Consider the following 25,716-nt stretch of genomic DNA (forward strand, 5'->3'; position numbering starts at 1 on the left):
AGAATATGTTCAAATGTAATTATTTATGTTACTGAAAGAGATTTAATTTCCTGACTTAAAACCTCTGCCAGTTTTTATAATTTAAAGACAGAAACTTAAAGGAAGGACTCTGGCCAAAATAACATCTCTGATGGACAGAGTCTCCAACCCCATGCATGTAAATGTTGCTGAACTGCAGAGCTCCTTCAGTGACAGACTGCTGCATCCTCGATGTACGAAGGAGCGTCTCTGCAGGTCCTTCCTCCCTGCAGCTGTCAGACTGTACAATCAGAACTGCTCCCAACAAATATAGATGTTTACATCAGTGCTGTAACTGCAATAAGTTAATTAACCGATTTGCACTACAACCTGGTTTGCTTCTTATCTGTAGTTATTTTTATTTAATTTAATAACTGTACAGTACTCTGTATATAGTAACCATTGTCCTTAATGTAAATATGTAAGAAAAATTGTGTATGTTTCTGTTCTGTGTCCTGTGTACTCTTTGTTTGTATATCTGTCTTTTTGGCTGCTGTTACAACCAAATTTCCCCTTGTGGGACAATTAAAGGATTATTCTATTCTATTCTATTCTATTCTAAAGAAACTGAGAATGTTTGTGTGCCTGAAACAGAAGAAATATGATAATAAAAAATTACAAAATAAAGCTGTCCTGGTTTAGTAACTTATTTTAAGAAGGACTTCAATATCAATATTTACTTCAAATTAGGTCTATTAGAACTAGACAGCTAATAAAAAACACCTCAGCTCTGTTTATCATGTAATTTTCATTTATTCATAAAATAAATAAACAAAAACACTAGGTCAGCCAGTTATCTCTGTGTAAGTTGCCTTATTAAATGTTGAATTATCGGAACAAAAAATGTTAAAAATTTTAAAAAAAGGAATGAGTAAGAGACAAAAATAGAGTGCACTCCCTACACTGGACTCATGCTGATGGCTTTTGTTTGGGTCATATCAGAATAATGCGGCAAGCAGGTCAAATCCTTTCCGTCCTGAACAGACTTCAACAGAGCTCCTGGTGTTCTCAGCATGACTCAGTCCATGTACAGCAGGAGGTAGAAAACCCTGCCTAATCCCTTCAGTGCTTTTACAAATATCTGTATTTCCCCACTTAGGAGTTCTGAAGATTACTGCCACAGTCTGTGTATCTGTGGACAATGAGTGATTATTGTACCCACATGGTGTTTTTTTATTTGGCCCAGCAATCTATTTTATGGTTCAGGCAGCAATTCTGTCATGGATCTTGGGAATACAGTACAGGATGTGTTATAACCTCTGCGAGACGTGTGAAGTTTTCCCTTTTTGGTTGTTTTCTGTGTCCATTGTTTAACCTGTTCTTTAACCTGTACACTTATCATTTTAAATGGAAAACTTTATGTTTGTTTGTTGAACTAAGAGTTCAGAAATTCATTTTTTAAATTTTTTGAACCTGCAAAATGTTTAGATTATAAGAATATGGTTTATCGGACAACTCAAATATAGTGTGATAAAATCTTAATGATGTGGGTAAACAAACAATTGAAAATTAAAATAAAAACGAAATCATTTTCAGACAATTATCAAAAAGCAGTGCAAGGAGCCACTGGATATTAAAGACCTGCATTAAGTGTGACATTTAAATGAACCTTTCTGTGCTTTATAGACCTCATATTTGTTATTGGGTCCCACACATATAACAGATGTGTGCTGGGTGAGCTAATATCAGTTGCACTGCAACTGATATTAGTTGCAGTGCAACTAATATCACTGCAACTAATATCATCAAAAACTTTTGCCTGCATAGGTTGATAAAATGTGACAATTTATTGCTTTACTTTTTTATCATAAAATAAAAAAAAAAGAAATAAAATAACAGGTTCATGTGTCGTGTTTTATTTATTGAATTACTGTATAGTACAAAACTAAAATGTGCGTCTTTTTCCTGTTTAATGTCATTTTTAAAATTAAGCTGTATTTAAGTAAAGCTTGAACAATGAAATAATTTCCAGAAATTTCTTTCTTTTTAACCGGGCTTTTTATTGAACTGTCTGACAAATAAAAAGAAATTAAATATCATTCAATCATTAAATTTGTATCATTTTTCCTGCGTCCAGGATTTTTTTGTGATGTATTGTCTTAACGAATAATTGGGGAAATTAATATTTACATATTTAATATTTAGTTTGATGATGTGGAGGTCCAAAAAACACAAAAACACATGCACCAAATATGACACACTTGTGTTACAGGGTTAAGTAAACAGTAATAACGGCTAATTAAGAGAGGTATTAAAATAACATTTACATTTTATTGATAGTATTTTGAATTAAATATCATAAATAACTATCAGTTAGTAATGTGACTACTGCCTGTAGTATTATTGCTAAAATGAGAGTAATGATAATTGTTAATGTTTTTACCCGACTCTGTGATGTGCTGTCAGCCATTTATTTACTGACTCTTATTAGTAACGGGCTCATGCATAATACTCACCGTGATTTCCCCAGCCTCTGCTGATGTAGAGAAAAAAAAAGGTTTTTATACACTGTCATCTGCATAGATCGTGATATTGAGTGCAACACTATTCTTTTATGTATGTCTTCATTAGTGTAATCTGCAGTGTAAGATGTGATTATAATATAAGCTTGAACAGCGAGTACACTCATATGGGTTATTCATGCATGTTGTGTATTAATTAGCAAGGAGCCTCTCTGGTGCGTTTCTTTTCAGGCCGGTTGTTTGAAGTGTTTCTTTACCAGCAGAGGATGCTCATGGCATTGGAGCCAACTCTGAGGAAGAGCCTCTCTTCCTTTTTCCCTGGAAGTTCACCCACCAGGGAGGCTCTGCTAATAAGTTCCCTGGGCTAACCCCAACCTGTTTTCAACCTCATTCCCTACAATATAAAGAGAACTAAAGATGCATTTGTTCTTGTAGATATTTTACTAGAGCTCTCAAACGTTGGACAAAGTATTCAGCACTTCATTCATTGTGGACTTAAAATGTTAAGTATTCGCGTCATGAGATATAAAAATAGAATGTATGGTGCTAAACATAGTTGAATAGTTTCTGTGTTCCTCGCCATTTCATGTGAATAAGGATTAAATAAATTGGAGGGCTAGGCCATTACTGGACATATTTTCACAGCTTAAATCTGAAATGGAAATGAGAGGCAATTATAACAATTTCTAATATCACCATTATTACATGGTGACCCTTCATTTCACACAGTTTGGGCACTTTGGATAAAGCAGGCTTGTTGGAAGTCACACGGGCTTTTATTTTTCTTTCTGTCTGAAAGGGGGACTTGTCTTCGCTTTGACCTCTCAGGAGAGTGCTTTGTGTGCTCACTTTACTATGTGTTTTTTTCTCCCTTCTTCAGCTGTATCAGGGTGTCTGACTGTCCAGGAAAAGTCACCCAATCTGCCCCGCTGACACAGAAAAGGGCTTTTACAGGCTTCTGGGATTTCTTGGAGAACCGCAATCCAAAGTGTCCACTATGACCACTTAAAAGATGCTGACAACAGTATTAATGAGATTTCCTTTAGGCTGAATGGGGAAAAAAAATGATGCCTAACCACAGTTTCAGTTCAAATATTAGCTTTGTGGTATTGGTTTCCAAGGACTAGACTTCACTGGTACTTCACTGGTAATTTGATAGTTTAAGATGTAACTTTACAAAGCTGAAATAAGAATAAAAACTTCAGAAATTAATAGATTTGTTCTCAATAAATCAGTGTCAACAGACATATGGTAACAATCCTTCATATGTAGCTTTTCATGTCCAAGTATTTATAGGTTTATCAGTATGCAGTGATTATATAACACAGAGGTTATTTTACTGTTTTGGGACATTGTAAACAACAAACGATAAATAGAAGTAATTAAGCAACAATCTGTGCTTTAATCAATCAAAAAAATAACTTTGTTTTTCAATCTAAAATAATTCTTTCCCCCTCACGATCACAGTGATCATGATTTTAATTCCTTTGGTTTTGTAAAGTCTGCTTTCATCATTTCTGGGCTCTCGCTTCATTCATTTTTTCCTCATCAGTTCATTTCTGTAAGAGTGATGCTTGTTGACACATATTTGGACAGGGCAGAGGCTGTTATATCAGTGGAGCATGCCCATGCTTGTGAAGTTATCACCTTCAGCAGATCAAAGACAGTTGGCACATTATTTATGCATTGCTGAAAGGTGAGGTATTCAGTTGAAGTCAGCTAGCAAAGCATAGCTACCCTTTATTCTGAAGTAATGATTTCCTCTTGATTGAGTGCACCCAGACAAATGCTGAGAGATCTGTGTTCTTTGTTCTGTGTGGGGCATAATATGAGATTTAAAAATAAAACAGTATTTTGTGGGGTTTTGTCAAATAATGTTGTGCTGGAACACCCGCAAAGTTAACTGTGAGACCTGATTATTATTATTATTATCTTCAGAATTACTTTGCATTGATTTGTGCTAGGGTAAGTCGACTGCTATTTATTGTGTGGCCACACTTTCCCACAGTGTGTTAATTTCAGAAAAAATGAGTAGTGACACAAATACACAGGGCTAACTAAAAGGTTGTGCCCCCAGACCGTGATGATCCTCAAAAAATTGTTTTATAGAGGATATACAGCGGTGAGCCCGAGGCTAGTCTTTAGCTGCTGTTTGTTCCTAAGGCCTAAGGCAACAACCTTGGTCCGTGTCATAACCCACTTTTATTATTAGGGAGGATATAAAACTATATATTCTGTGTCTTCATTGATTATCTCCCCCAATGGATCAGGTTCTTCGGGTTATGGCTACTGCTTTTATCAGATTTAACTGATGTGCTGCACAAATATAACATGTAGTAAGCTCTTAATTATTTATATTTATTTATTTTTTTGTTGATGTCAGCAGTTTGGGCCATCAGTGAACCGCCACAAAGAGTTTGGTCCTTTTTAAACAGATGTTTCTAATGAGCAGAGGAAGCAGATTTAAGCAGCCTGCTCAGTCAGGACTATTTTCACTCAAAGGTCATTCAGGAAAGAGGAGGTACACCTCGTCACTTTTTGAAGGACTAAGTGTTCTGCTTTGAAACAGACCATTGGGAGACTCAAATGACTCAAAAGGCTATATCAGCGAGCACTTGTGGTTGACGTTATTTATTTATTAATTTGAGGCCTGTCTACTGACACATCTGAGTGGTCTAATTGCTGCGAATTGACACCGGTTACAGTCCATAATGGGAGCTTGGGAGTCTTTCCTAACCGCAGTTCATTCAGCCGCCCCTCGCTGCAACTTAACTGCCCTTAAAATGTCTGATTGCAACATGGGAGCTGTGGGGCGAGACAGGATTATCAGTCTTTGTTGTGTGACTGTGTCTATTATCCTGACCTCTATTCACAATGGGCCCTTAGGAGTGTCGCTTCCAGCCACACAGCAAACTACCCCATACCCGACAAACAACAAGTGAATCAGAGATCTCCCCCTGTCCCAATGCTCTAGACACTTACAGCTCCAACACTTGGCAAAGCGCACCACTGCAGGTAAGGCTATCAAATCCCTATTGATTTAATAAAGATAAATTGGAGGCACTTCCTTTCGGTGTTATTGCTGCAGAGCCGATTGATTGTTTGTGTCGACTGGCGATATTGTCACTGCAGTACTGTTAGTTACGCAACTTCATTAGTTGTGAAAAGTTGCTTGCAGGGTCTTTTGTCTGGGATGTAGAAAGCTTTTGTGTGTGTTATAGTGGTTAAAAGTGGATTTGCACATGCATGTGATTTTGGTTAAGGAAAGGCCATTTTGGAAAAGCTAGCATGTATCCTCCTGTTTTTATGTTGTTGCATGAGGATAGTCAAGACAATCAAACATTTAAAAGAATACATTTGAGAAATCCAATTTCCAGAGGTAAACTGTATAGCTTGTTTTTTTTTAACAGATTACATTTAAACACTTAAAAGAATGTCTGTGTTCTGATTAAAACAATCCTAATTTTGTGTTACATGAAACATTGTGTTACATTGTATTTCAATTCAAATGCATTATTTATCACCATTTAGTTTGGCATCAGAGGATGAGGTTTAATATTGATGAAAAGAAAAAGAAAGATGTAGAGCACCTTAGTTGGAGTCCCAAAGGAAACATATATCTTTAAAATTTTAGATCAGTAAATTAAACGTTCCACTGCTCACCAATCCAAGGTTTTGTAACTTTCTTTTTTTTTTCACTTGGATTTAAAAATGTAGCTTCTGTATAAAACAAAACTCTCGAGCCTTTTCTCTTTGTGCCAGTGAGAAACGGTAAGAATGGATGTGAACAATGCCAGAGGAGACATCTAAAGATCCTACCAGCAGAGGGTTTTAGATTGAGTCCTGGCCCAGCGTAGCTCACAGACATAGCAAGCGTCTGAATCAATTCCATACATATCCATTAAAGCACAACTGATTAATTCATCATGTTTATTTTCACGGTGGATGACATGCAGCCTATTTATAAACTCGCTATAATCATAAAGATATCAAGGCAACAAGAAATTGAGGGCTTCTGTGGCTTACTTTCAATATTAGATTTGACCTAAAACCTAAATACACGCATGATGAATGAAAGATGAAGAAGGACAATCGATTTTTTCCCCCTTCTTTTATTTTAGTTTTCGCATATCTAGTTGAAATCTCCGTGCTATCGTGGCAGGTTAAAAGGAGGAAAGGGCGTTGAAGTTAACATCATCATCCATTAAGCCTTTATGAAAACCAAATATGGCAGAGCTTTCGTTTTCGCTGAACCTATTCTTTCAGTAAAACGGTGCAAGCATAATTCTTCTCCATCTGTCAGGAGAACTTTAAAGCACAGCAAGTGTGAATTCAATTTATTTCTCTGTGCTCTGCCCCTCGCTGCAAATTGCTTAATGGTTTGAACTTTATTTCTGAAAGCAGCATTACAAAGTTGGGCGAGATAACATCTAGTCGGAGCCATTAGAAGTGCTTTGATTGTTTTGCATATTATAGTATTGTACCGGGGCCGTCCTCTGAATGCACTCTGTTTTCTAATTATCAAAAACTTGGATTTTTGAAACCTGAATAAAAGCATCAATTCATAAAAATACACAAGGAAGGAAATTCAATAAACTAAAGAGGGGACAGATTTTATTTCATGTGATCAGTTGCTACAACAAAAGCGGGATTTTTTTGGCACTCTTTGGTTACAGGAAATAACTCTTGAAACTTCCTTAGTGGACTGCTATCACTGAAGTTATCTCAAACTTGTCCTACTGTCAAACGGAGCTGTTCCACTGACTGCAGCCTCACTTATCCTCTCTCAGCCCACTACATGAGATGGGGATGATTGCAGTCTTGAAATCAATGAAACCACAAACCTTCCCGATAATATTCCCTCTTGGGGTGCAGTGGCAGATACATTCAGCGCACTATTTATCCCTCTGCCAGAGTCTTTACTGGAGGCATTTGTGGGCTCAATTTGACGTGAACTATACTCAATGAGCTGGTGACAAATCTGCATGTTTACCACAAAGCTGTTCAAGTGGTGTCATATGTTGCTCTAAAAAGAAAGTGAAGAAGTTTAAGGCATGAAAGTCAGCTCATCAGTCGCTTCTATCAACTGCGTTTACAATGTATGCAAACAGCGAACAGGTTTAGCACGTCTTTAGGTCTTATTCTTAAAGTCGGAAAGACTTGAACAAGATGATACTTTTGTTCTTTGGCTTTGTGTGATCGAACCCCCTGGAGAAACATTCACACATCTCTAAATACAAGTTTGACAATAAAAAAGTCTCTCAAGCCCTCCGATCAGTCATCGCTTTCCACAGCATTATTCCCCAAACAATAAAAAGACAATATCAGATTAATATATAGCCCGTTCTTGGTTGGGATTTATCCTTGTGGGGCAGGCAACGTCTCCCTGTCTGAAGTCACCAAGCAGTAAGAAGGATTTGGTTGACAGAGCACAGCGGGCTCAGAGATGCCTTCGCATTTGAGGTCACTGGTGGATAGCGAAGTTATCTAAAGCCCCAGTTTGTGTCGATTTCCCCCACCGTCCCAGCGCGAGTGTCAGAGATTAGTGGTGCATCCATCCTCTGTGACCTCCAGGAGCTAAAGAGATACTTTGTCGCCATTTTGTTGCTGTCAAATGATGCAAGGTGAATACAGTGATTTCATTGGCAACCTATGCTGCCGCACGGCCCCGTTTTTGTAGCATGGCATGTAATTTCAGTCAGTGCGCCTTCCTCCCATCCTTTGCTTCATAAATTGCAGACATGAAGTCAAATTATGTGGGAATGCTTAGTCTCATTCTCCAGGAGACCACAGAGTAATGTGGGAACATTATTCTGACACCAGTCATTTTGGGTATTTGTGTTTATTTTTAGTTTGATTTCATGTCAAAAAATTCTTAAAAATCTGACTTTATCTCATGTCTTTAATGTCACCTACTTATCAGAAACACTTTACCCTAAAACACACTTAATGCCAGTTCTAATTGCATGGCATGCAGAAATCAATCATATAGATCTTGCAGTTTTTAGTACATTGACTATTTAATGACACTCCGTAGTCTGACGACTAATTGACAGACCTTCACTCGTGGTTACCCAACCGTTAACGGATCACCTCATATTCCAGTATATTTCTCATTTCAGCTGACAAGACAGTGATAGAAATAGACAAAACTTGTACAAGTAGTGTCAAAATGTCAACCCGACCATCTATGATCAACAAAATGTCTGTATTGAATCTCTCTACGGCCTCAGTATTCCCTGGCCAAAACAACAGAACTCAATGCAACCAGAAAACTGGCATAAAAACCTCAGTCAGTTATCTGACATTCCCATTTCTAAGGCTGTCAGTCCTTTGCCTGGTTCTGGCATTGTACTGTGTATAAATCCTTCCCCTAAGGAAGAGGAGTTACTCAAAACGCAGAGCTACACCTAAAAGCATACTTTACAATATCTTAAGAAACGATCTGCTGAGTGTTGAGGTGCGTGCATTATCTGAGAAAAGCAAGCAATCCATTCAGAATATCAGCAGTGAAAGTAAAACCTATACTTTCTGAGATCACCGCGATAAAACATGTACAACAGTTCACATAATGTCTAATTACCATTCCTCCAGATGTCCCCATTGTAGTGATTTAGTCTAGTATGAGAGAATCAATGTAAAAAGTACATCTTAAATTTATAGACGGCTCTCTGATTCTGCACCTTCTTGTTTTATCGTGTCAAAAAACATGCATTATTAATCCCATGTGTTGCCTCGAGTAATAAACCTATCTGAGGAGGAGCATGCGCAGCTTACTGAATGACGAGTCCTTAAGAAGGAAGGAAGAAACAGGAAATCCCCCCACCCACACCCTCAGTATGTTTCGAGGTTTCCACATTTGAAACAGCAGTGCACTTCCATGCACTTCTTTATGCATTTAATCTCTTCTATAGGTAGAGCTGAATAATGCAAGGAGTTCTGTGCCAAAATGTCTGTATTTGCATTGGCAGGGGAGAAGATATCTTGGGTCCACTCGTGCAGTTACTGTAGCTGCAACTCCTGCTTTGTAAACGAGCGCTAACTTTCGCATCAAAAAAGGAAAAAAGAAAAGAAAGGAACCACATTTCCTACAAGTAATTGTCAACTTAGCACACTGTGTTGTGTTAATGTAGGAGTGAAATTGGCTGTGGTTACATGCATATCTGCCTTTATGCACACAATTTTTTCTTTGTGGGACACAAAGGTAATGAGGAAAAAAATGTGGTCCTAAATGCTGGAGTACGTAAGGTAGCAAGGGTGTTTTAATTCACCTGGCTAATAGTGTGAGACAAGGCCCTTTAGGTCATCAATTACTATAAAGTAATGATTTCTAAAACTGCAGTTACACTTGGACAGTTCATGAATTATTCAGGAAGTACTAGAAGGATTAGAGGGACATTGTCCTCTCATGCCGATATCTTCAGTGGTTTACTTAGAAGTTTTTCCTTTTCTCACATTGAATTTCATTGACGAGCATTCAAGCACACAAAAAATCCAAATAAACTATCTGGAGCAGCCATAAACATCTATCACATGGAGTTCATTAGGACTTTAGAAGAAGGAATAATTAGGTAAAGGTACAAGGAGAGGTTGTCTGTTTGTTTTGCCTGTAAGTAAGTTTATTTGGCTGAATCGTTCAGTTTCCCCAACAGTGTCATATCAGTGCAAACGACTGTAAATCATGCTGGCAATAAGCATGCGTATCACTATGTCTTGATTGCAAACGGAGGAATGAAAATAGACACATCTCTTTTGGCTGATTTTTTACAGAATTTAACTTGACATTACTTAAGCTAAAACACTGTGCCGCTCCTACTGTGCTGCTGTGCCTTGTTAGGCTGAATTGCTGCTGGGGGATGTCAGGGAAAGAAAAGGCCCAAGTTCATGCTTTACCTGCAGTAGATATTCACAGTAAAATATATATAAAAAAGAATTGCTTTTCATTATATCTACTCTTTGCCCGGCAAAAAGCTTGGTGGGTGATGGGTCATGTTTATTGTGGTGGTGTCAGCAGGTCCATAGAGGCAGACTGGACTGGTGTAATAACCATATAATTCAAGTTGTCAGCCCCTTTTCACCTGGCAACACAGAGAAGGAGCTGTCCATCATGTGCTCCAGCTTGCCTTTTAAATGGCCCTTTTCAAGTGATACTGGCCACTCGGGCGCTTGCATTCCAGATTCGTGCATGACGCTTTCATTACGATTTTAAGAGCACTCTGAGAGCTGTTTAAGTAGTGTTTAAAAGGAAACTATTTGCATTATTCCTAACTGAGTGGAACAGGCGGTCCGGACCGGAGTCATACTACCAGTGATATGGCCTCGCTTCAATCAGGCCTATAACAATATGCCTGGCAGTCAAAAGTTAATGATAAGTATTGGAAGGAATAGCATTATCTGCTTAGTGTTCATCTCCACGAGCAGAAACTAAATGTGCTACCTGGGCCCAAGGCAGAATCTGTGTTCATACCTAGATAGGACCCCAGCTGTGTGTTTCACTGAGATAGCGCACCACAAAAGTAGCCATGACCAAAATGCTGATAAATGAATCGGTGACATTTGATGTGTTAGTTTAATCCCCCCACCCCACCCCACTTTTAAGGCTCGATTTATTTATCAATTCATTTTGTGGCTTTGCTCCTCCGTAGCTACGAGGAGTTTGGATTTGTGGCTGCAGGAAGACTTGTGGAAGATTGATGTGTTATTCTTATCAAGCATGTCTTGATTAAAGTGTTTATAACTTTTCTGCCCTCAAGGGACAGGATGTGACATTTAAGGTTTTTTTTTACCTTTTATGTTCATGAAGAATTTCATTTTAAATCTTTTAGTTCTGCAATTTTTGACCCATAATCCCATTTTTTGGTTCTTTTGATTGGGACTTCAACTTTTTGAAACTGAAAGCAAAGACTTAGTATCTTAAAGCACAAAAATATAACAGTCAGCCCGTTTATATAGAGTCCCAGTATCAAATTCTGTGGAATATCCCAATTTACAATTGTAATAATATGTGAAAAATCTCATTGTTCAAAAGCTTTATACTAACCAAGGCACACTATCGTTTGTGACCACAAAGCAATTTTACCTTAAAAGCCAAAATATATCTATATGAATGCATTTTAAAAAAGTAAAACTATATTACAACCAAAATCCCTCATTAATCAGTAGATCAACCAAAACAAGAGACTGCATATGAAAAAAAAACAATGAACAAGCTTTATGAAAGAGCCAAGATATCACAGGGTATCACATGTTCTATGGGCTTATTTGAGCTGCCTGAGATTACTATGCAAGAACAGCGAGCTTTCTTCCTTGAATCGACTTCAGAGCACACTGTTTTCAGATGCCGCTCCAAGTTCTACTACATGCCATGATTAATTCAGCCATAATGTATGTTAATATATGTTAATCTGTGTCACTGATATGCTAATGAATACCTTACTCCCACAATCCAACTTGTCTGTGGCGGCAACGCACGCTACTTGAAGGAGGTACAATGTTAAAATTCTACAGAAAGATCGTCTGTACAAATTGTGCTCATATAGAAGCCCTGTGGTGGGCTCGACTGTGGCGATGCCGAGCATTGCCGGAAGTACTGTCCACCGTTCTCACAGAATTGTAACATAGAAAGAGATCAGTCAAGTTCATGATCACACAATTACAATGTGAAACCATATTTCTATTTGTAAAAGCATGTTGTACTGAAAATGGCTTTGTGTCATTTTTACATCTGTTTACAGACACTGAGATTTGTGTGAGTCCACAGTTTGAAAAGAAAAACTCCCATACATCAACAACACACACACACACACACAGAGACACACAAATCAAATAAAAAGGGCTCTAGTAAGGAAAACTGGGTAAATATGTAATTTGGAATCACGGTTCCACTTTCCTGATATTTTTCAAAGGCATATGAACCTCGAGCAATATCATCTCTTTATTAACAGTAGATGGCACCATGTCATCGTGATATAAAGAGAAAGCTTTAATTCATCTTTTATTTCCAAACCATCTCTATTACAAATGGGAGGAGGAGCGGGGATGGGGGTGGGGTACCAGATCTGCCCAAATCCACTGAATGGGAAGATTTTCTTGATTTATTTATTTAGAACTGTAACATTATTGAACATCTTTTAGTAATAATAATAATGCAGTTTATCATATTTGAAAGAAGATGCTCAGTTTGGAGCACGCATTGGAACTGAACGCTCATTGTTTGTGATGCAACAATTGTGGGTGTGAAGATGTTCACTAGAAGAGCTGCTGGAGTGTTTGTGACTACACCAAAGTACACTCAGCGTAAAAATGTGTTGCAGCAGAGACTAGACGAAATGTCAGAGCGAGAGTGAGGGTTCACGTTTGCTGGAGATAACTCTCTTTGAACCTTAACCTGAAGGCTTCTTGACTGCTATTACCTGTTGCACTTTAAGAGGCCCGAATGCACTTGATGGTATCTGGTCGACATTCTTCGTCTGTAGAAAAGTTTGAAGAGGGCAAAGCTAGAACATCACACGCTTCTTCAGTGGTTTTAGTATTTGCTGTCCCTGGTCAAGTCTCCCTGTCTGGGCGAGGACACCTGCATCCTTGTAAAAATGACTGTGGAATTAATCATTTTCAAGCCAACACTTTGGTGAATATTTTATGATTCTATTTCGCTCTATTTGTCTTGGTTTTTTGTGACAATCAGGCCACTGGAAAACAGTTATCAATTATTCACATTTGCTCAACAGGCTCATCAACATTTACCAGAACGGTGGACTGACGAGACACCTAGTAATACAGGAAAAAACGCTGTTAAACATTTTTGTTTTCTTAATTAAGTTTTTGAAGATAATGTGAAAACATAAGAATTAAGGAGTACAAGATACGAGATGTTTAATAATGTTGTCGGATCAGGAGCACGATGAGAGTGGAAGAAACTGCAGACAAAGAGCGGCGTGTTCATGGTGAAGACTGGATAGGTTTCCAAAAACAATGCATCTTCTGTGAAATATATCATGTTTCTTTCAAACTTTCTTTACTCTGAATATTTCTGATTGGAAAGACATCAAGCTTTAGGTTTATTGGACTTCCTCTGATTCATTTCATCTGCTTTTTTTTAAGAGCGCATTATTAATGATCGCGAAACTCGTAAACACACTCTGGCCATTTGCTTCGTCAGTGTTGTAAAAGATAATGACATGTTGAAAATAAATGAGCCACTCATAATCATAGCTAATCTGCCATCGCAGTCCTTCTCGTGAAAGACATTAATCAAGTTTGAATCCAGTGGGATATTTTATTTCCAATGCCTCAGGATAGCAAAGTGAGTGTAGACACTTAAGCCAGCTTTGAGTTGCACCTACTATAATACAATGGCCGCTAATTGCTAATTATGAAATTCTCTGATGGGCAGAGACACAGTGGGTTCATCCCATTATTGTTTATTTCTCATTATGCTGAGCTTTGTGCTAATGATTCCATTTTATTCACTGCACATGCACTGAAGAGTTTATCCACTGTCATGTGCAATATACTGTATATACTGTGCTGGATATAGTCACTGAACATAGGTCAAGACTACACGAAAACAAACCTTTTAAAGGACTGTTTTCAGCTGTGCCATTTCGTAGTCTTAATTGAATTTAAATGATTGTTTGCTCAGCGGGCCATAAAGTCCCTCAACAAAATGTCTCTAGAATGGAGCCATAACATCAAGTGAAGTCTTTTAAACAGTCATGGAAACATAACAACAAATCTCTGAGCAGCTCAACTGTAAAAACTAATTGTTATTGTCGGTGGAAAACACTTTCACGAAGCAATTCAACTTTGTATCAAGACGAGATCTAAGCAAATCTATGGAATGTAATTTTACAGCTTAGTTGTGTTCCTGCAATTCCCAAATGGTCACCCTCAGGATAAACTAAAGATTGTACCGCAGCAGGGCCCCTAATGACTCTAATAGTATTGGTGTTGTGAAAATACTGCTCAACAACCAGCACTGATCATACCATCAAAGCTTTTGCAAAGGCAGTGCAGAAAGTTACGGTTTTGAATGTTTGAATTTCACTTTAGGTCTTCACGCTGTTTCCAAAAGGCTTGGAGGCAGCACATCTTCAACATCACATCAAACCATCTGTTTGCTGCTCTTTACACATCAAAGGTTCACACAAAAAGTCCACTTACAGGTAGATGTAGTCAAGTCACCAGCATCGGTGCCGCCCACTATTAAAGCGAGGTCATTTATACCTCGTAAGTGCAAACTTTGTGCGACTTTGAACCTGCCTCAAATTTACTTTGTCACAACACTGAGCAGTTACATAAGGAAATTTGCAGTTCTGATGCTCTGGAGCAAGAGTTGGAGCTCATTTATTAAAGTAGGACACCCCTGTGCAGCCTGCCACTGTGCTCTGCAGTGCTATTGTACAGTACAAGAAGAGTAACATGGCAAGAATATCAAAATGTTTAAGGAGGAGTTTTTCTCTGTGACTGACAGTAATTTCTTTTTAGTTGTAAGCCGCTGATGTTTGTGTATTCCCTCTACTTCGTTTATGGTTCATCCTCATAGTTTTTAGGGGAACTTCTTTAGGGCGGTCTCAGTATTCACCTCGTGAATGGAGACTGTCCTCCTCCAGACAACATACATAGGTCATTTGTGAAAGCGAGAGTGCAAGTGCAAGCGAGACTTGTACTCTCGTCTCCTGGTCAAAGTTAGGTGTGTTTTCGTCAGCGCACCACCAAAAATCCTGTTCGCTCTTTTAAAGTGAAATCACTCATTCAGTTTTTTCAGGAACAGTGTGGTTTCACCAAATATGACCAGCTCCTGAAGTAACTACTGAAGTAATGCTACATATTTAATTAGATTCGAATTATAGTTTTTCACAAGACGCCGATTTACATTGTCTGTGACGTCACGTGTTGCCCTTGAACATCGTCCACCAAAAAGGAAAACACAGAAATCACTTATTTAAAAAACAACAACAACAAAACAGAATGGGAATGTTTAAAGATTGGGATGAGTATGACGTTAGGATGTGTGTTTTCTTAGTTGTGGATCAAATGATTAAGTTCTGAATCTGGATTTGGAAATTAATTAGGAATTCAATTCAGATTATTTTTTGTCAGTGTTGCTGTTAACAACGATTTTGTTTTTCATTTGGAAAGTAAATTGAAATAGTCGACCTGGTTTTCTTTTGCACCCTGACACAGCTGACCAGAGGCAGGAAGAGAGAGAACAATCCTGCTTGTTATTAACGGCATAAAATTATTATATTGTGCCTTCTGAGAGAAATGTGGCTATAGCAGTCAGGTCAACTTGTGTGTACTTGTCTCTAAATTAAAAAAATAATAATAATAATGTTCACTTAATGTGTTCATTTCCAGGGCTTTGATGTTCTGTGACAAAAGTGAGACTGAAAAAAATCATGATTTAATATATACACTATATAATATATCACATAACCACTACAAAAAATAAACTGCATGCTCACCAGCAGCACCCACTGTGGAGTCCTGCCCAGATAATAAAGGTAGCCAATGAACATCTCTGTTCATTTCAATGGATGGTAGCTAGCTATGCAGCTTAAACAGTATAAATATTTTCTGCATTCTCATATATCATTTTGAATTTGAACATTTATTGGCTATAAGAGTCTATAGAAAATAACATTATAAAAAACAAAACAAAGTTAAAACGTGTATTTATAGCCCCGATTGTCCAGTTTCCAAACATGTACTGGCCACATAGGGCTCTTTTTTCATCCCACAGGATTGTTATCAATTTAGTTATACTTGAACTTTTTATTGCATTCAAATGGCTAGAGAGTGAAACTAATTTCAATGCAGACGAGTTCATGTTTTTCCTTTCACCCCTGGCTATCGAGTGGGTGTCAGTTTATGCATGCTTGTTAAGATATGTGTGTAATGAAGTTAAAAAAATCAAACCAGAATCCCGAACCGGTTACACTTTCAGTGGGTCTGTCTGTGTTGTGCATTTTGGTCAGTTTGCTAGCATGGTTTATTTGTCCCCTTGGAGCAGAGGGTCTGTGCAAATCAATAAAAAATATATCACTTTTTTCCCCACAATGTAACATATCTGTCCCGATAGGAGTTGTTTCCTAGTATCAAAATAATGTGATCACATGATATGGCCTGCGGTTATCATATGTTAACTCAAACATCTATGTTTTTTTGCTTTTTTTTTTTTTTTGCTTTTTTTGAAGGATGGTTTTCTGAGTTACCAGTATAGTTTTTTTTTAATCCCTAAAGGGTCATCGTAGCATCTGATGGTTCTTTTTTACAGCATCTGTGTTCGACTGAATAAATTCAACTTTTTAGACCTATTATTTCATTATTACACATTTTTCTGCACAGAAACAGTATTTTTTACAAATTGTGATAATAGCCCTGCCTCTGTGGGGTTAGGAAGGTAGAAGATTTTTACTCTCCCATAAATTATTTTTAAACTATTTTATTATTATAAATAAAATAATTTCTCTTTGAATTCAGATTTTTTTTAACCTGACTGCAAATTCTTGAGAATAACATTATTTCTTACAGCGTTTACAACATATACTACTGAGCTATAGTATTATCTGCAACTACATTATGGATGATATTATTCATTTTTATGTAACTGCTTCAGGGTCAAGAAAAAGAGAGAAAATACTTCAACTGCTGTTTGATTTTTCACGTTTTCATCATTACAGAATTTCAAGAAGAGTCATTTTTGCATCAAGTTTGCAACGGCAAACTTGATTGAACCTCTGCCACCAGCTCAACTATTATGCTCCAAAACACCTCTGTTCCCCTACACTTCTTCATTTCTGACATTCCAATTATCTTTACATCAATCATTAAAATCTATTAACATTTCATGTGTTTTTTTATGGATTATCTTAGGCTGCAGTTCCAGTCTTCGTGCCGAAAGATTTTTCTGGCAGAATAAAAATTTTACAGCTCAGTATAATTGAGTCTGTGTGTCACTATATCATGCAACATCCAAATGGACTCGTATACACTTCCTCTTAATAGTGGTTATAGCCATATGGAGTGTTTTATGATACATAGCTTTAATTAAAATACAAGGTGTTTTTTTTTCTTTTCAGCCAAGTTGGACAAAGTTAGAAATGATTTGAAGCGTGGATTTCCTTATGATACTTGTAGTATCACAGAGTGTATTTGCCTTGCACACTTGGCTCATAAGTAACACAAGTATTACTACAGATTACTCATTACTGATCTGATGCAGTATCAAAGTGATTGCCTGTTCAGTGACAACTAAGCTCAGTAAATATATTTAGTCATGACAATAAGAGCCAGAAAAGTCCCTTTGTTGATGACTATTTGCTTTTGAGCACCATTCACTATTCATCAGTATTATTCAATACTTGCCGATTATTTGGTTTTATTTAATTTCTATTCGCTCTGTGTTTTTAATTCACACTGATGCAAATCCATTCCAAGATTTTTTTATCCTTATTTTTACTAAAACTGTCACAATTTGAATTCCTTTTCAGAGAGACCCCATGGTAAGATTCATTACAGCCAGGAGGGAGATCAGTGCTAAATAACTAGCTCATGGTGGCTTTTAAAGGCCTCCAACTTCCGCAACGGCAGGAACCTGAAACTCTATAGCATATCCATTAAGTGCATAAGTTAGCAAAATGAACTTGATAGGACTGTATTTGTCAGCAGAGGGTCAGTGTCAGGATTAGACTTGGGTCTAATTTATTGTGGAGAATAGAAGTTCAAGATGTTATTTCAAAAGATGGGTGTTTAAAAAAAGCTCAGTTTTATGGCTTTGTGGGTTTAACAAGAATTTCACAAAACTTTAAAAATGTGAAAAACAATATTATCTTAAATGTTGCTTGCAGCAAATCAGTAATCAATTTTATAGTTTATATATTAATGTTCTTTAACAACATTTATTTCACATACTTTCACAACGGGGCAATCGTGGCTCAAGAGTTGCAAGTTCGCCTTGTAATCGGAAGGTCGCCGGTTCGAGCCCCAGCTTGGACAGTCTCAGTCGTTGTGTCCTTGGGCAAGACACTTCACCCGTTACCTACTGGTGGTGGTGGCGCCAGTGTCCGGCAGCCTCGCCTCTGTCAGTGCGCCCCAGGGTGGCTGTGGCTACAATGTCACTTGCCATCACCAGTGTGTAAATGGGTGGATGACTGGATGTGTAAAGCGCTATACAAATACAGGCCATTTTATACTTACTCCACCACTGCACGATGAAGAAAAGTGAAGTTCAGGCTAGCTGGAGAATATAATAAATCTACATTTATGTCTTAGGAACAGATTAAGAATATATTTTTAATGCTGATGTAACAAACCTGCAAGAATGAAAAGAAAGGCTTACCAGATGGTAGTGAGGCCTGCTGTGATGTATAGTCGGAACATGGAGGTACAAACAAAAAGAAAGAAAGCTGAGCGCAAGAGGAGGAATAGTGAGGATGTTGAATATGGAGCTAGCAGGCAGGATGAAAAGAAGAAGACCACAGAAAAGATTCATGGATGAGTTTGGTGTTACAGAAGAGGATGGTAGGGATAGGTGAGATGGAGACAGATGATCTGCTATGCCCATCCCTAAACGGACCTGCTGAAAGAAGACGAATGTAACCAATCGAAATATTCCTTTTTCAATTGATTGCTTGCCATCGCCACCTCGCCTTCCAGTTTATATCTTCACTCTCATAGCTGCCTTCCATCTCACTGGCGTCTACTACTCATATAATGTATAAGGATGAAGAAGAACAGAACAGAAAACTGCTGGTTTTAGTGAAACAAATACATTTAAACAATTCAGAAAGTACATTTAATGAAAAAAGAAGAAAAAAATGAGATTGAAAGAAAAATAATGCACTGTTTTTGTTCTCGTGTAATGGAAAAAAAAATCTCAGTGCCAGTCAAAGAGATTGATTTCCATGTTCACAGGGGGGTCAACTTTCATATCAACGATGCTGTGATGTGATTTTGATTATGACTGCTTCAGTGCCACCCTGCTGAGATGATGTTTTTGGTTGCTGTCTCAGATATTTGAAATTGCTTAAGCAACAAAGTGAACTGACAGACAAGCAGACTTCTCAGAGAGCAGACAAAGTAGGAAAACCGATTCCTTCATTACTTACCTTCAAATTGCAGTTTGGGTAGTAGTCAGAGTTTACAAAAGTTCTCATGTTGCTGTAGAGCAATTGTCGTGTTTACAGGAATAATGAAAGGACAGTGGTGTTCTCAGGTTTTCCCTTTGTATTGCAGCGGAGACTTCTCTCAACGCCACTGTGAAGACATCCAATTAAAATCAGAAAATATGGCCTCTGAGCTGGAGGTTACTGCTCCCAGTGGTGTTCCACCAACAATATTTTCATGGATAAATGTCTGTCGATGGAAATAAATATACTTCGCCGTGCGTGTAAGACCCCAAATAATGGCAGGCCTGATTGCGACTCAGTATTTCCCACTGTTATGGGCTTGTGTATAGTTTGGCATGTTCACAGTTAAATAAAAAACAAAAAACTTGAAAACTGAAGCATAATTTCCTCAACTTCCATCTTAAAACCCAACATGTGTGATGTGGAAATGTTTGGGAAATAATTTGATAAAGTCATAAAGAGATTGATTGTTCTGCACAGTGATGTAAAACCAACATTTGGTCTGCCCTGTCTGAATTAGTTCAGCTTTGCCTCCGTGCCTGTAATTACTGCCCCATCTGAATGAGCTTAGCAAGCTAGTGTGAAGAAGTCCAGGTGAGGCCCAGCGTGGGTCCTTTCAGCCCTGCATATTCCAGCCCTGCCATTTAAAAAAAAATGTTTTACCGCCTTGCAGCTCTGGTAAATGTCATGCCATTCGCCCCTGTGTGGGAGGAATTGCAGTCATGGCGGTGGTCAAAGAACCCCAGTCCTCACAACCAACAGGAGGCCGGGCGTTTTGAGAAATGGGAATAGATGAACAAACAATACATCCTGGGTTTTTTCTTTTACTTATTTGAAATGGAAGCGGGAGGAGAGAGAGGGTGTGTGAAAGTGATATTACAGTAATGTGGATCAAAGGTATAAATTTGCTACATTTGTGTTCACAGTAGAGGCAGTAACAAAAGTTTGTATGTGTGAACTCTGCATAATGTTCATGTTTAAGGTCAGTGTGTGTGTGTGTGTGTGTGTGTGTGTGTGTGTGTGTGTGTAGGTGGGTCCATATTATAAATCTCTGAGGTAGAACAATAATTTCTTTTGGTTAAATATACGATTTCCTTATTAACGGGTATATTTGTAAAAGCAGAGATTTAAAAACAAAGAAAATCTGTTGTAATCCGAATATTTAATATGGACATTTTGCAACATTGTTGTTCTTCCCTGTGATGCAAATTCACACCAGAGGGTATTAATTTCTCTCAAAATGGGTTGTCACAAAACGAGACTAACCTGACTGTGAGACATCTCTCGATTTAAAACACCTATATTTGTCAAAGTGTTTTCTGCTAATCTTGTTGGGAAAGCTACAGACACAATTAATTTCAGGAGAAGATAATCATCGTCTTAAAAAGCCTTTTCCTTATCCATGGAAAATATTAATACTAGAGCTTAATATAAACGCTATATTTGTCAGTCATCTACTCACACTCTCCTTTCTGTCTCTTGGAAGTGGTCAGAATCATTTTCTGGGGAGTTATTTTCCGATCTTTGTTGTTAAGCTCCTCATCATCTGTGATTCTTGGCAACTTGGCAGATTTCTGGGCTCCGGTATAATTTTTCTTTCTTTTTTTGTCTTAGTAAAGATGTTAGAGGATAATTTTAACTTGGGTTTACTCATCAGGAATTTTTGCAGCATTTTTTCGAGGCACTGAAACATGTCACACATTTCACTAACTCCTGTTTTTGCTGGTACAAAAAAAATGGCTTCACTGTAACACTTTACTTGATTGTCCTTTCATATTTTAATCAAATATTGCATTGGAGAAGTTATATATTCTTATTATAAAAGCTGCTATAAGCATGGCCCAGATGACTTATTTGTTTATGTTAGGCCAAAGTCAAAGAGCTCAGAAAAGCCAACTGGTTGATAAATCATTGCTGGAAGTGGCTCAGTGAAATCTCTTGCAAGGACAAACATTTCTGTAATTGCTTTGTCAGCAGGAGATAGTTTGCATGGCATGACACTGACATGTCTGCAAACACTCATCAACTACTCACCATTGGATAGTGAAGCTTCAGAAAAAAGCAACATGCAAACCCTTTGCCTTCAAAGTAAAAGTTGTGCCTTCCACCTGCAAACACCAACACATTTCAAAAGGTGTCTGAGACATTCACATTTTTCACTTGCAAGCAGTGCTTGTCAGGGTACCAGTGACTCGTCTCCAGGCCTGTGGGATTTATGCATATACTTCACACACACAAGCAAATAAAAAAAATAAGCACACACACTGTATAGTCAGACTGATACATTTATTTGATTTAATTCCAATACATACCACAGAGTAAAAAATATCCCAGATTAAAATATAAATCAGTTAAGAGCATATATACTGTAAATGCAGTACTGTACAGTACCAGGATAAAGACTTGTTTTCGTAGTAACCAATAGCAGCCAAACATCATTAATAATAAAGCTTGAAATTTTATTTCAAATTTGTGGATCTCCGTTTGTTCCACTTACAAAAACCAATCGGAAACATCAAATGAATCATCTTTGCAGGCTGAGGCAATTAGGCAAGCAAGCAGGTCTCCCATATGCAAAGGACTCAGAGTGTGTATTTTTACTCAAAAGTGAGCATTCATCATATCACAGCTTGGTATCCTAATCAGCTTAAAGAGTCCCTTAGGTGATTCTTCTTTAAAGACATTAATCATAAATGCTTATTACACATGACCTGCTGATACCAGGTTCCTTCATTTATCTTAGCAAGAAAGATCCCCCCACCCCCCTCGTGTGTGGTCAAATACTTACGCCTGATCTCTTTGAACCCCAGCAACACTTACAAAACCTGGTCTTACTCCCCCGTAAAAGTGTGGAAAGAACTGTATGATATTTTAAGACTAGTTTATGATGCTGCTCTAGCGTTAGTGCTGAGCTTAACCCTTTCATGCATGAATTATGACAACCTCAATCTAGCTTTTCATTCATCTTTAGGCATGAAAAAAAGGTTTTTGACTTACATGTCCACTTAGGTGGACAACATACGTTTTGACTTATGAATTTGGTATGGAGTGACACATCAGTGTCCAATGTAGTGGTTTATGTGCAAGTGTACAATCAACACTGCACAAATACAAGAAAACAGCCTTTGAATAGCTGTAACTGTAGTGACCGCTATGCATGAAAGGGTTAAACAAAACAGAACAATAAAACTGATTTTTATGTCTTTATTTTGAAAGTTATTACATCTGACAAGATCCCTGAATATAGTAACAAGCAAACAAGTCATTTGTATTGCAGGATAATATCAAAAAGTCACAATAACACAAATGTTAGTTTATTTTTAGTGATTTTGTTTAGGTAAATTACTGTTACCACCATCTGAAAGGAAATATTATTCTACCAGATGATTTTCTTCGGGGAATTATTGTCACTATTAATGCTGGTAAATATCGAGTGTTTCTCTGGGTGTAGTTGTATTTCATGTAAAATCAGGTTTAGAATCAGTTCAGAAACCATTTAGATTGTTATGCGAGTCACATCAGTTCCACCTAAATAATCCCATGGATTCTGTGAAGGTTAATAATGTAAATAATTCATGTTCTTAATCAAAGTCAGTCCCATTAGGCAGGTAATCAGTTCTAAGATCATTCACAGCTCAAATCCACATAACGGTGGCAAGTTTTGCAAAGTGCTTTGATGTAGTAAAAAGCTGTTCTTGAATACATAGTGCAAAGAAGGAAACAACAGAAAATTTGACATTTCAAGGTGACAGGCTTTTAAAAACATCACTTCTTTAATTTGGCAATATTTTTCGCTTTGAGTTTAAAATATGTTGCAAATTAACATTGCATACAATATAAATCAGTGAAATTCAAATAACTCACATCTATATGCTATTTTTACCCAAAAAATTAAAATTAATCATAGTTTACTAATGAGCTCAGATGCTCCTCGTTTATGTTTTATTTTATGGATAACAGGGTCACAGCAGCTGAGGTGAAGTGTTCCTTAGGATGACTCCTGTGAGCAGTGCTTCACATCAAAAAGGCTCAGAAGGTGTTTGAAGTGCACGAGCTGTCTGCGCCACGGTTGCATTGTTTTAGTGTTGATCTGGAAGAAGAGAATGTGACTCTGAACCTGAAACGCAGCGTGTAAAAGGACAGAAGCACGATTGAGCTACTTTCTCTGGATATTTTTTTAGCACTGTTTATAAATAAGTATTTATAAATAACCCAATTTGATTCATAAACTAATTAAATGATTTAAGATAAAAAAAAAATGCTTAAATAATAAACATACTTTCAAAAAATGTATTATATAATACATTTATATAATAACAAATGTATGAGTCTGCAGACTACAAAGGATAGTAAACTGTTTTTACTCCAGTTTCCAAAGAACTCAAGTTAATGCAAGTTTTTTGCTTTTTTTCAGGGTTTTTTTTACCCATGAAGCATAATCTGGTTTGCACAATTTCAGTTTTGACTTTGAATGCAGCTTATTTCAGTTCAATGCCTTTGGAAGAACACTTGAAATTGTTATTTATGCTATAGACAATAAGTGTTTTTCATAGTGTATCCAGGAGAATTGGGCATCGTTTATTATTTTAGTATTATTTAAACTTTTGTACGTAGTTCACTTATAAATAAATCACAACATTACTTTTGCAAATTTGCTTTAGACTATTGTATCTTGAACAAGGGCAAAGTATGAAATTATCAGTAGCTACCTGATGTGAAGATGGTTTATATGTATTATGTGAAAGATAGTCCCTGATGAGGTTTCCATTATCAGAAATTAATGGACCTCTTGGAGGCCGTAACTGTGCAGAGTTCATTAATGCCTGACTGTGGACATGTCAAAGGGCATAGTATAGTAACTTGCTAAGAATAAGAAAGGAAGTGAGACCGTGAATTTGTATTTTTGTGGACTATTTAATAAACCATAACATGTTTCACTAACACATGGAGCAACTGTTATCACAGTAATGTTCTAATGAATTAGAAAACCTTTCTTTATTCCAATAAACCGGACAATCTGTAGATACAAGTTGACATTTTTCTGGTTCTCTCAGCTTATGGCAATGATGCTATGATGGACTGCTTAGAGAAAAGGTGTGTTCTGTTCCTGCCTCCACTACAATAAGGCTGCAGATCAACCTCGCATCAATGACGTGTTTATTAACATTATCTCAGCACTCTCCAGTGTTCCAGTGAAACAGTGATGGATGTATAATGGACATCCATCCATCTATCCATTTTCTTAACCGCTTGTCAATTGGTTGCTTGGGGGCTTGGAGCCTATCCAAGCTGCTGTAGAGCAAGAGGCTGGGAACACCCTTGACAGGCTGTCTTTTGCAGGGCGAACACTTAGAGACAGACCGCCACTCATACTCACATTCACACCTACAGCCAATTTAGAACCACCAATTAACCCAACACATGTATGTCTTTGGACTGTGGCAGGAAGCCAGAGTACCGGGAGGAACACCACGCATGCACAGGAAGAACATGCATTTAATAAGATGGGAGAAAGGCCCCATCCAGATTCAAACCCTGGATCTTTTTGCTGTGAGACAAGAGCTAACCACTCCAATAGGCTCAATATTTGCCTACAACACGTACATGTAATACAGTAAATTATCTCAGGTGCAGATAATAAAAAGGAAGATTGTGTGTTTTTTTAAAACCTCCATTTTCATCAGTTAGACAGTTTCATGCACAGACAGAACAATATTAATACGATTTTTAAATAAATTAATAAAACTGTACACAGCACTCTCTCTTACATATTATAAAAACAAAAGTACTATCTTTCTGTATGTCACAGTTAAAACACAAGTGTCTGACTGTTTCTTTCCTCCTGCTGAAGGAAACTCAGACAGAAGCTCATCAGAGTGTGATGCAGTCCAACATCAAATCAAAATCTCCCCAACATGCCCATAGCAATACTTTATACTGCAGGGCTATTGTATTGGTTTTACTTTTCTTATCATGCAGTTCAATTATCTCATGCAATTATGGTGATATTGGACGGTCTCTGAAATGACACCATGGTAACAAACAGCTGAACAGCTCCTATTCTTCCACTTGGCTAGCTTGAATTGTCTGCACTTCCAACCTTT

The 25,716-nt window shown here is 37.5% G+C and overlaps 1 long non-coding RNA gene across 2 annotated transcripts in view; it reads left to right on the forward strand.

Moving 5' to 3' along the window:
- Window positions 1-5,299: 5,299 nt before the first annotated feature.
- The window catches only part of LOC146372623 (uncharacterized), a 60,971-nt gene continuing 40,554 nt past the window's right edge, over window positions 5,300-25,716 (forward strand). Inside the window, exon 1 of one of the 2 annotated variants that reach the window (XR_014802763.1) lies at window positions 5,300-5,495. This is a non-coding gene — a long non-coding RNA (uncharacterized LOC146372623). The remainder of the gene's footprint in view (window positions 5,496-25,716) is intronic. The other variant, XR_014802762.1, reaches the window with a different exon arrangement.

Source organism: Perissodus microlepis, chromosome 15 (assembly GCF_051167445.1).
Source record: "Perissodus microlepis isolate ML-2025 ecotype Zambia chromosome 15, ASM5116744v1, whole genome shotgun sequence".
Classification (NCBI taxonomy): Eukaryota; Metazoa; Chordata; class Actinopteri; order Cichliformes; family Cichlidae; genus Perissodus; species Perissodus microlepis.